The sequence below is a fragment of the Gorilla gorilla genome, chromosome 15, assembly GCF_029281585.2.
Source record: "Gorilla gorilla gorilla isolate KB3781 chromosome 15, NHGRI_mGorGor1-v2.1_pri, whole genome shotgun sequence".
Classification (NCBI taxonomy): domain Eukaryota; kingdom Metazoa; phylum Chordata; class Mammalia; order Primates; family Hominidae; genus Gorilla; species Gorilla gorilla.
In genome coordinates this window covers 17,398,732-17,409,663 of record NC_073239.2, presented here as the reverse complement: position 1 = coordinate 17,409,663, position 10,932 = coordinate 17,398,732, and the positions used below count along the sequence as shown (strand labels likewise).

The 10,932-nt window shown below is 43.3% G+C and overlaps 2 pseudogenes; both read left to right on the top strand.

Annotated features, from left to right (window-relative positions):
• The first annotated feature begins 2,526 nt into the window (after positions 1–2,526).
• LOC115930595 (transmembrane protein 92-like) lies at positions 2,527–3,537 on the top strand (annotated as a pseudogene).
• Positions 3,538–5,717: 2,180 nt separating this feature from the next.
• On the top strand, positions 5,718–7,622 carry LOC115930574 (YTH domain-containing family protein 2-like; annotated as a pseudogene).
• Positions 7,623–10,932: the final 3,310 nt, after the last annotated feature.

The window sequence follows — 10,932 nt, the reverse complement described above, 5'->3', positions numbered from 1 at the left end:
CCACCTCGGCCTCCCAAAGTGCTGGGATTACAGGCGTGAGCCACTGTCCCCGACCTGTTCTAAGTATTTTTGAATCTATCTTTCACATTTCTATGTCTCTCTATTCTGAATTCTGTATAATTTCTTTATATAAATTTTCTAGTTAATTAATTTATGTCATAGAATTGCACGTGTTTCCCCTCAATGAATATTCAAACCACTGTTATTTTATTTTGTTTACATATATATGTGTACACACCTCCTCACATGTGGAATCTGCCATTTAATCCCAGCACTTTGGGAGGACAAGGCGGGCAGTGATCACCTGTAATCCCAGCTACTCAGGAAGCTGAGGCAGGAGAATTGTTTGAAGCTGGGAGGAGAAGGTTGAAGTGAACCGAGATGGCGCAACTGCACTGCAGCCTGGGTGACAGAGTGAGACTCCTTATTAAAAAAAAAAAAAAAAAAAAAAAGAGGAGTAATATACACCACTTCCGGGTTCCAGGCCTGGTCTTTTTTTTTTTTTATTTGGAGACAAGGTCTCGCTCTGTGTCGCCCAGACTGGAGAGTAGTGGCGTAATCTCGGCTCACTAAAACCCCCTTCTCCCAGGTTCAAGAGATTCTCATGCCTCAGCCTCCCAACTAGCTGGGATTACAGGCACACGCCACCACCCCTGCTAATTTCTGTATTTTTAGTAGAGACGGGGTTTCGCCACCTTGGCCAGGCTGGTCTCAAACTCCTGACGTCAAGTGATCCGCCCACCTCGGCCTCCCAAAGTGCTGGGATTACAGGCATGAGCCACTGGGCCCGGCCAGGCCTAGTTTTTAATTGAGTTCTTTAGTTCTCTTTGCCTGCCATGGTGACCTTAGATAACTCAACTTCCATATGGTTTAGCTACCGGTTAGCTGCTTAAAGGACAGTTCACATCAGACTGCAGTGTGAACAAGAGACAAACTTTTGTCGTGTTAAGCCATTGAGATTTATGGGTTATTTGCAAACTTAGCTAATGAATTACCTTGATAAATACACATTGTGGGGATAATGCTGTATTAACTCCTGCTTTGTGTAACCTCCTTAAGTATCCATACTTGCCATTAAAGAAGTTTTATATTCTGTAACTGTTGGTGGATTTCCACCATCAGTTATAGATCATAACTGTATCACATGTTATAGATCATAACACATGCTAGATCATATGTTATAGATCATAACACCATCCCTCAGTGTTGGCCATTTGGACAAAATGTATCATGCGGCATGGTTACTTTTGGTAGTTTATCAGATTTGTAGGAAACAATGGTTTCTCTTGTATTCGAAAGTAAAGAAACTCTGGTTCATAAGGTGGTAAACTCCCTTTTCAGAAACCTCACTGTGTGAACAACTGTGGAGTCTTCCAGTGCTTCCACTGCAGCAAATCAGCATTAGCAATGTGACGTAAGTGTAATCTTCACCCTCCACTGCACTACATTCTCCTCACTTCCATGTGAGGGGAGCACTAAGACCACTGCGGTCTGATACTATACGAGCATCAACTGTTTCCAGCTATCACTGTAGATATGTAATTTTTCTGCTTTTTGATATTTAAGAGTATACAGCAGGGAATATTAAGACCATGCTTATTTTGCTTGTGAATAGTGTGATTTTCCAAAATCCCCAAATCATACTACAGGTTATTTTGAGACTTCAAATCCACTCCCATGCCCACTCCTTCCCCTATGTTGGCATACACTATTTTAGAAGCAGAACTTAAGTTTTAGAGGAGGCACTAGCAATTTGGAATATGAAAGAATGTGGCTGGTTTTACCTTGACTGTTCTTGAATGGCTATTCTTATCTGAGTGAGGCAAACCCAGCATGGGTAGGCGCCCTGGAAGTGGACAAAATAAACCTGTGCCTGTGTCAATTTCTATCTCCTTGTGCTGTTTCCTATATGTCTTCCTTGAGAAAAACTGAGGAAATTGACAGGACTTTTGTTTTGTTTTGTTTTGTTTTTGCGACAGAGTCTTGCTCTGTCATCTAGGCTGGAGTGCAGTGGCACAATCTCGGCTCACTGCAGCCTTGACCTCTCAGGCTCCGGTGACCCTCCTGTCTCAGCCTCATGAGTAGCTGAGACCGCAGACACATGACACCATGCCCATCTTTTTTTTTTTTTTTTTTTTTTTTTTGTGGAGATAGGGTCTCCCTATGTCGCCCAGGCTGAGACTTTACAAAAAAAAAAGAAAAATCTCTGGCCAGCTGCGGTGGCTCACGCCTGTATTCCCAGCACTTTGGGAGGCCAAGGCGGGCAGCTCACTTGAGGTCAGGAGTTCGAGACCAGCCTGGCCAACATCATGAAACCCTGTCTCTACTAAAAATACAAAAATTAACCAGGCATGGCGACGTGCACTGGTAATCCCAGCCACTCGGGAGGTTGAGGCAGGAGAATGACTTGAACCGGGGAGGCGTGGAGGTTGCAGTGAGCCATGATCATGCCACTGGACTCCGGCCTGGGCGAGACTCCATCTCAAAAAAAAAAAAAAAGAAAAAATATCTGGGGTCCCCGGCCTCATGCCCGCCTTGCTGCTCAACCTGCTGGCTGGCCCCCAAAATGTTGCAGCTAAATGTGGTCTCTCCTTCGCCTGCCCCAAAGGATTCAAATGCTGTGGCGACAGCTGCTGCCAGGAGAACGAGTTCTTCCCTGGCCCCTTGAAGATCTTCGTCATCATCTTCCTGGTCATCCTGCCCCTCTTGTGCATCTGTGGCCTGGCTAAGCGCTTCTGTCCCAACTGCAGAGACCTGGACCCAGACGTCCTGAAGGATTGCCGGGGGCCCCGGGAACTGCCCTCCATCATCCCCCTAGAGAGGGTCAGAGCACCCCTCTCTACTCCGCCACCCCCTACAGTGAGTGATTCTGAAGCCTACCCGGGGCCAGACTCCCACAGAGCCACCCCCTCCCTACAGCTTCAGGCCTGAAAAATATACTGGGGATCAGAGGGCCATTGACAACCCAGCCTTCTGAGTCACCTCCTGCCTAGAATCTTGCCATCAGCAACCTCCTCCCCAGTGCCTCCTGGATCAAGCTAGAGACTGCTGGCACCCCAGAAATGTCCTTGCCCATCCTGCCATGTCTCTGTTCATTCTTGGATTTAACTTATTGTTTTTTCTGCCTCTGTTCCCAACCCAGCTGCCTCTCTTGTCCTGAGGGTTAGGCTGGAGTGACAGTATCTGCCCACCCCCCAACCCAAGAAAGAGGCTGCTGGAAGGAAAATGCCAACCATTGGAGGTGCCCAACAGCAGAATGGGCTACTGTGAGGGGTAATAAGAGCCCCATTTCTGGAGGTATGCAAATCTTGACTGGACAGTCAGCTCTGAAATTTTATCAGGGCACTTCTATACCTGTGGGAGACTGGACTGGATGAGCTCTGAGCCAGCTTCCAATCCTACCTGAATAGAGAACTCACTGTACCCACCCCCAACACATGATAAACACACATCCTCACTGAAAAAACAATCTCTGATCTATGTGAAATGTTTTATAAACTATAAAGCCATTAAAAACACTAGCTCTTCCACTTTCAATGAATTGACAGTTAAACCTATATAGAAAGTCACTTCATTCAGTTGCTTAAGTGTACATTTTGCAACTCTTCTTATCCTGAAGAGTATGCTAGAAAGATATATTGCTCAAGTTAGATGCTCTGTGGTTGCTTTAATGCTCATATGAAAAAAATTAATGACTGATATGAGCATTTGGTTAACACTTTTTAAGACTTGAAATGTTGCTGCCATGTTCTGTACCTGTGCTATTCAATATGGTAGCCACTAGCCACATGTGACTATTGAGCCTCTGATTTGTGGCTAGTTTGACTGAAGAATTGAATTTTAAATTTTATCTGATTTAAAATAACTTAAGTTTAAATAACCATGTAGATAACACAAATATAGAATGCTTCTGTAATATAAAAAGTACTATTGGATAGCACTATTCTACAAAAATGCTCATAAATATTAGTTATTATTTAGAACTATGCTGTCTGATATGTAGCCGTTGGTTATATGTAGCCATTGAACACCTGAAATGTGGTTATTCTGAATTGAGAAATGCTGTCAGTATAAAATACATTAGATTTCAAAGGCATAGCAGGAAAAAATGTCTTAATAATTTTTATACTGATAATCATAGTAGGTAGAATAATGGCCCACTGAAGATCTCCATGTACACATCTTGAAAACCTGTGAATATGTTTCATATATTACATGGCGAAGGGGAATCAAGGCTGTAGATGGAATTAAGGTGGCTAATCAGCTGACCTTATAACAGTGAGAATATGCTGGATTATCTGAGTAGGCCCAATACAACCACAAGAGTTCTTAACAGTAGAAAAGAAGATGTGACTACAGAAAAAAGACATAGAGGCTGGGCACCATGGCTCACACCTGTAATCCTAGTACTTTGGGAAGCCAAGGTGGAAGGATCACTTTAGCCCAGATGTTTAAGACCCTGTCTCTCCAGAAAATTTTTTTTTAATTAGCTGGGCATGGGGCTGGGTGCAGTGGCTCACACCTGTTACCCCAGCATTTTGGGAGGCCAAGGCGGGCGGATCGCAAGGTCAGGAGATCAAGACCATCCTGGCTAACACGGTGAAACCCCATCTCTACTAAAAATACAAAATTTAGCCTGGCGTAGTGGCGGTGTCTGTAGTCCCAGCTCCTCGGGAGGCTGAGGCAGCAGAATGGTGTGAACCCGGGAGGCAGAGCTTGCAGTAAGCCAAGATCGTGCCACTGCACTGCAGCCTGGGCGACAGAGCGAGACTCCGTCTCAAAAAAAAAAAAAAAATTAGCTGAGTATGGTGGTGCCCACCTGTAGTCCCAGCTTCTCAGCAGACTGAAGTGAGAGTATCACTTGAGCCCAGAAGGTTGAGGCTGCAGTGAGCCGTGATTGTGTCGCTGCACTCCAGCCTGGGTGACAGAGACAGACCCTGCCCCCCAAAAAGAAAAAAGACACAGAGATGCAACACTATTGGCTTTGAAGATAGAAGAAGGGGGCCTCTAAGAAGCTGAAAAATACCAGGTAATGTATTCTCCCCTAGAACTTTAGAATAGAATGCAGTCCTGCTGACACTTTGGTTTTTGCCCAGTGAGACCTATATTGGACTTCTGACCTATATAAATATGAATGAACAAATGAATGGGCCATGCGTGGTGGCTCATGCCTGTAATCCCAGCACTTTGGGAGGCCCAGGCAGGTGGACCACTTGGATCACTTCAGACCAAAGAGTTTAAGACTAGCCTGGGCAACATGGTGAGATCTTGTCTCTACCAAAAAAAAAAAAAGAAAACATTAGCCAGGCATGGTGGCGCATGCCTATAGTTGGGAGGCTTGAGATGGGAGGATCGCTTGAGCCTAGAAGATTGAGGCTGCAGTGAGCCATGATCATGCCATTGCACTCCGGCCTGGGCAACAGTGTGAGACCCTGTCTCCAAAATAACAAACTAAAACAAAAAAGCCCAAATGAATAAACAAATAAGTTTGTTTTAAGCTACTGTTAGTAGTAATTTGTTACAGCAGCAAATAGACAATGAATACAATGATATTAAATAATATCTCATATATAGTGATATATTAAGTAAAATATAATGTTGAAGTTGATTTCACCTGTTTCTTTTTACTTTGAAAAATATGGGTACTAACTCATATGTTCATCACAGCACTATTCACAATAGCAAAGACATGGAATCAATCTAGGTATCCATCAAAGGTGAAGTGGATAAAGAAAATGTGGTACATATACACCATGGAATACTACACAGCCATAAAAAAGAGTGAAATTGCACCTAGCTCCTTAGGTGGAGCCATGGTTGATGGACAGTCAGCTTTTGCCAATGAGACCCTCGGTAAGGCTCCTGGCATGAATGCTATAGACCAAGGGATGGCAGCACTGAAGTTGGGTAGCACAGAAAGTTGCAAGCAATGTTCCAAAAGTTGTAGGTTCTGCTGTTGGTAGCGGGTCCATTACTAGTAACATCGTGCTTCCAATAGTTTGCCTCCAGCCACCATTGCTCCTCCAAAACCAGCATCTTGGGCTGATATTGCTAGCAAGCCTGAAAAACAGCAACCTAAACCGAAGACCAAGAATGGCATTGCAGGGTCGAGTCTTCCGCCACCCCCGATAAAGCATAACATGGATATTGGAACTTGGGATAACAAGGGTCTGTTGCAAAAGCCCCCTTACAGGCTTTGGTTCAGAATATAGGTCAGCCAACCCAGGGGTCTCCTCAGCCTGTAGGTCAGCAGGCTAACAATAGCCCACCAGTGGCTCAGGCATCAGTAGGGCAACAGACACAGCCATTGCCTCCACCTCCACCACAGCCTGCCCAGCTTTCAGTCCAGCAACAGGCAGCTCAGCCAACCCGCTGGGTAGCACCTCGGAACCGTGGCAGTGGGTTTGGTCATAATGGGATGGGTGGTAACGGAGTAGGACAGTCTCAGGCTGGTTCTGGATCTACTCCTTCAGAACCCCACCCAGTGTTGGAGAAGCTTCGGTCCATTAATAACTATAACCCCAAAGATTTTGACTGGAATTTGAAACATGGCCGGGTTTTCATCATTAAGAGCTACTCTGAGGACGATATTCACCATTTCACTAAGTATAATATTTGGTGCAGCACAGAACATGGTAACAAGAGACTGGATGCTGCTTATCGTTCCATGAACGGGAAAGGCTCCGTTTACTTACTTTTCAGTGTCAACGGCAGTGGACACTTCTGTGGCATTGCAGAAATGAAATCTGCTGTGGACTACAACACATGTGCAGGTGTGTGGTCCCAGGACAAATGGAAGGGTCGTTTTGATGTCAGGTGGATTTTTGTGAAGGACGTTCCCAATAGCCAACTGCGACACATTCGCCTAGAGAACAACGAGAATAAACCAGTGACCAACTCTAGGGACACTCAGGAAGTACCTCTGGAAAAGGCTAAGCAGGTGTTGAAAGTTATAGCCAGCTACAAGCACACCACTTCCATTTTTGATGACTTCTCACACTATGGGAAACGCCAAGAGGAAGAAGAAAGTGTTAAAAAGGAACATCAAGGTCATGGGAAATAAAAGGCAGTTCTACACAGACTGCAGCAATGGTTGCATCTGCATATCCTAAGAGGAAAAAATGACCTTCAAGAGAATTAGGACTTTTTTCTTAATTTCACTGACTTCAGTGACGATTGCAGACTTGCAGTTTAAGTACTGGAATTTCACAAAAGACATAGGGCTTAACTGGAAAATGAAAAAAGAAAAAAGAAAAAGAAAAAACTAAACAAAAAATCCCTCTAGGTAGTTTAGGTGAAAAATGTCCCTTTTATTTTGGCTTTGGTTGTGATTTCAGAGCATAATGCTTTGTTTTTTTGTCTTTTTACTATGTTTTTCGGATTTTTAAGTCCGTAAGTGCATACAGTTTTCTCTAATTTTTAAACCCTTTCCTCCTCCCATTTTGACATTTGCACTTGGAGAACACTTGAGTTGTGAAGGTTTTGGGCATCCACCCCAGAAAGTGGGAATTTGATTTTATCCTTCCGAACTGGAAGAACATTTTTATGAAGAATTTTTGTCTAGGAGAATATAACAGTGTTACCCAAGCTTGTGTCTTTAAGGGTGGTTCATTTTCTCTGATCTTTTGTTACTCAAAATAAAGTACTAGGAGTCCTAAGAAATGTTCTGTTCTAGTACATTATACTGATTAAGTCAGGATTAATTTGATTTCAAAGCTAAGAACAGTGGTAAAAACTTGTTTACAGAAATGCATTTTGGAAGAGAAAAATACTGTAAAACGTGTAGTGAATGTTTCTTCAGTTTCTTGTTCAGCCAATGAGGAAAGGGCATTGCCTTTCTTTTTACCATTAATCACTTCTCAATAAATGTGAGATCCTGTTGAGCATAAAAAAAAAAAAGTGAAATCATGTCCTTTATAGCAACATAGATGCAGCTGGAGGCCATTATCCTAAATGAATTAACACAGGAACAAAAAATCAAATACCGCATGTTCTCATATATAAGTAGGAGCCGCTACTTACAGGTACACATGAACATAAAGGTGGCAACAATAGGCACTGGGGACTACTAGAGGGAGGAAAGAAGGAAGTGGGTTTATTAGCCCGTTCTCACGCTGCTGATAAAGACACACCCCAGAATGAATAATTTATAAAGGAAAAAGGTTTAATTAACTCACAGTTCAGCACAGCTGGGAAGGCCTCAGGAAACTTACAATCATGGCAGAAGGGGAAGCAAACACATTCTTTTCATGTGGCAGTAGCAAGGGGAAGTGCCAAGCAAAAGAGTTTAAGCCCCTTGTAAAACCATCAGATCTCATGAGAACTCACTCACTGTCTTGAGGACAGCATGAGGGTAACCACCCCCATGATTAAATTACCTCCTACTGGGTACCTCCATGACACGTGGGAATTATGGGAACTACAGTTCAAGATGAAATTTGGGTGGGACACAGCCCAACCATATCAGGGGGCAAGGGCTGAAAAACTACCTATTGGGTACTATGCTCACTACTTGGTTGATGAGATCATTCTTACCCCAAACCTCAGCATCACGCAATATACCCATGTGAGAAACCTGCACACGTTCCCCCAAATCTAAAATAAAAGTTGAAGTTATTTTTTAAAAGAGCAGAGAAAAATTCCCCAGTGGTATGTTCCTAAGTTGTACAGCCAAAATTTATTATTTAAAAAATTACATGAAAAAAACCTGTATGCAAATATTTGTAGGGACTTTATCCATAATCACCGAAAACTGAAAATAACTCAAAAGTCTGTCAACTAGAGAATGGATGAACAAGCTGTTGTATATCCATACAAATGGACTACAGTTCAACAATAAAAAGGAACAAACACACACAAAGTAAAATGTGGCTACTAGAAAATTACATATGTGGCTCACTCTGTCTCTCTCTTTTTTTGTTGTTTTTGTTTTTTCTTTAGAGACGGGGTCTTGCTGTGTCACCCAGGATGGAGTGCAGTGGCGCAATCGTAGCTCGCTGCAGCCTCAATCTCCCAAGCTCAGGCAATCCTCCCACCTCAGCCTCTCATCACTCTCTATTTCTATCGGACGATGCTGATTTAGAAGTTTTTGGCTTGATCTTTTTGTGTTGGAGCAAAAGCAAAATTACTTTTTGAGAAGATTCTTGGGCTGTCTCCAAGTGCTCCTTTGGCTTACTTTTAAGGTGGAGTTGGGAAGTGACTTTCTATTTAGTCACTTGACCTCTTGAACTCCTTACCTTTCATAAGATAATATCAGTCTTACCTCTCCTCTGCTAAGAGTTAAAAGTATATGATTCAGCACTTAACAGGCCATATAGAAAGTTACAGTCTACATATTGTCAGTGAACATGACCTCAGACTCACAGTTGTTTGTTCAGTACTTATCAATGTGAAAAAAATCACAGTTTAATGTTCATTTAAAGAAGTCATGGCCAGGTACAGCGGCTCATGCCTGTAATCCCAGTACTTTGGGAGGCCTAGGTGGGTGGATCAGTTGAGGTCAGGAGTTCAAGACCAGCCTGGCCAACATGGTGAAATACAAAAAATGCAAAAATAAAAAATAAAAAAATAAAAAAATAAATAAATAAACAAATCCCAGCTACTTGGGAGGCTGAGGCAGAAGAATCGCTTGAACCTGGGAGGCAGAGGTTGCAGTGAGCTGAGATCGTGCCACTGCACTCCAGCCTGGGCACACCATGAAACTCCGTCTCAAAAACAAACAAACAAAAAAAACAAAAACAAAGTCATGATAACTGCTGAAATTACAGAGGCAAAGATAAGCATTTCATGGCTTTGGCAGGCCTAGTTCAGAAATAATGGTAGATATTTGCATAAAGCCATACTATAGAGATTTTGTAGTAGAAGCATTTCCTCCTGGGCACACATATTTTTTAGCCTTTCTTACAGTTAGATTATAGCCACGTGATTGGGTTCTGTCTAGTGGGAGTTGGCAGAGGGAATGTACTTTCAGACCTGACCATAAAATTCCATGCGTGATTGTCTACACATCCTGTTTTGCTTCTGTGATGACCTCAGGGGCCACATGCTGAAGATGGCAAAGTCACAAAATGGAAGGACTCCAGATCCCTGAGTTACCAAAGGAAAGAAAGTCAACAAGGAAAGTTGCATGACTGACTTTGTGAGTGAGAAGTAAGCCATTGTTGTTTTAAGTCACAGAGATTTTGTTTGTTATCACAGCATATCTTAGCTTACACTAACTAATATATTTCTATTTAAAAATGACTTTTAGTGTGGTGTGGTGGCTCACGCCTGTAATCCCAGCACTTTGGGAGGCCGTGGTGGGCAGATCACTTGAGGTTAGGAGTTTGAGACCAGCCTGGGCAACATAGTGAAACCCCGTCTCTATTAAAAATATAAAAATTAGCCAGGTGTGGTGGTGCATACCTGTAATCCCAGCTACTCAGGAGGCCAAGGCAGGAGAACTGCATGAACCCAGGAGGTGGAGGTTGCAGTAAGCCGAGATTACACCACTGCACTGTAGCCTGGATGACAGAGCAATACCCCATTTCAAAAAAAAAAAAAAAAAAAAAAGACTTTTAGGGCTGGGCGCCTAAAATTACATGCCTGTAATCCCAGCTCTTTGGGAGACTGAGGCGGGTGTATTGCTTGAGCCCAGGAGTTTGAGACCAGCCTGGGCAACATGACAAAACCCTGTCTCTACTAAAAATACATAAAATTAGTGGGCTGTGGTGGTGCACGCCTGTAATCCCAGCTACTTGGGAAGCTGAGGCACGATAATTGCTTGAACCCGGGAGATGGAGGTTGCAGTGGGCTGAGATCACACCACTGCACTCCAGCCTGGGCTACAAAGCAAGACTCAGTCTCAAATAAATAAATAAGACTTTTAGGCTGCACCTGTAATTCCAGCACTTTGGGAGGCTGAGGTGGGTGGATCTCTTGAATCCAGGAGTT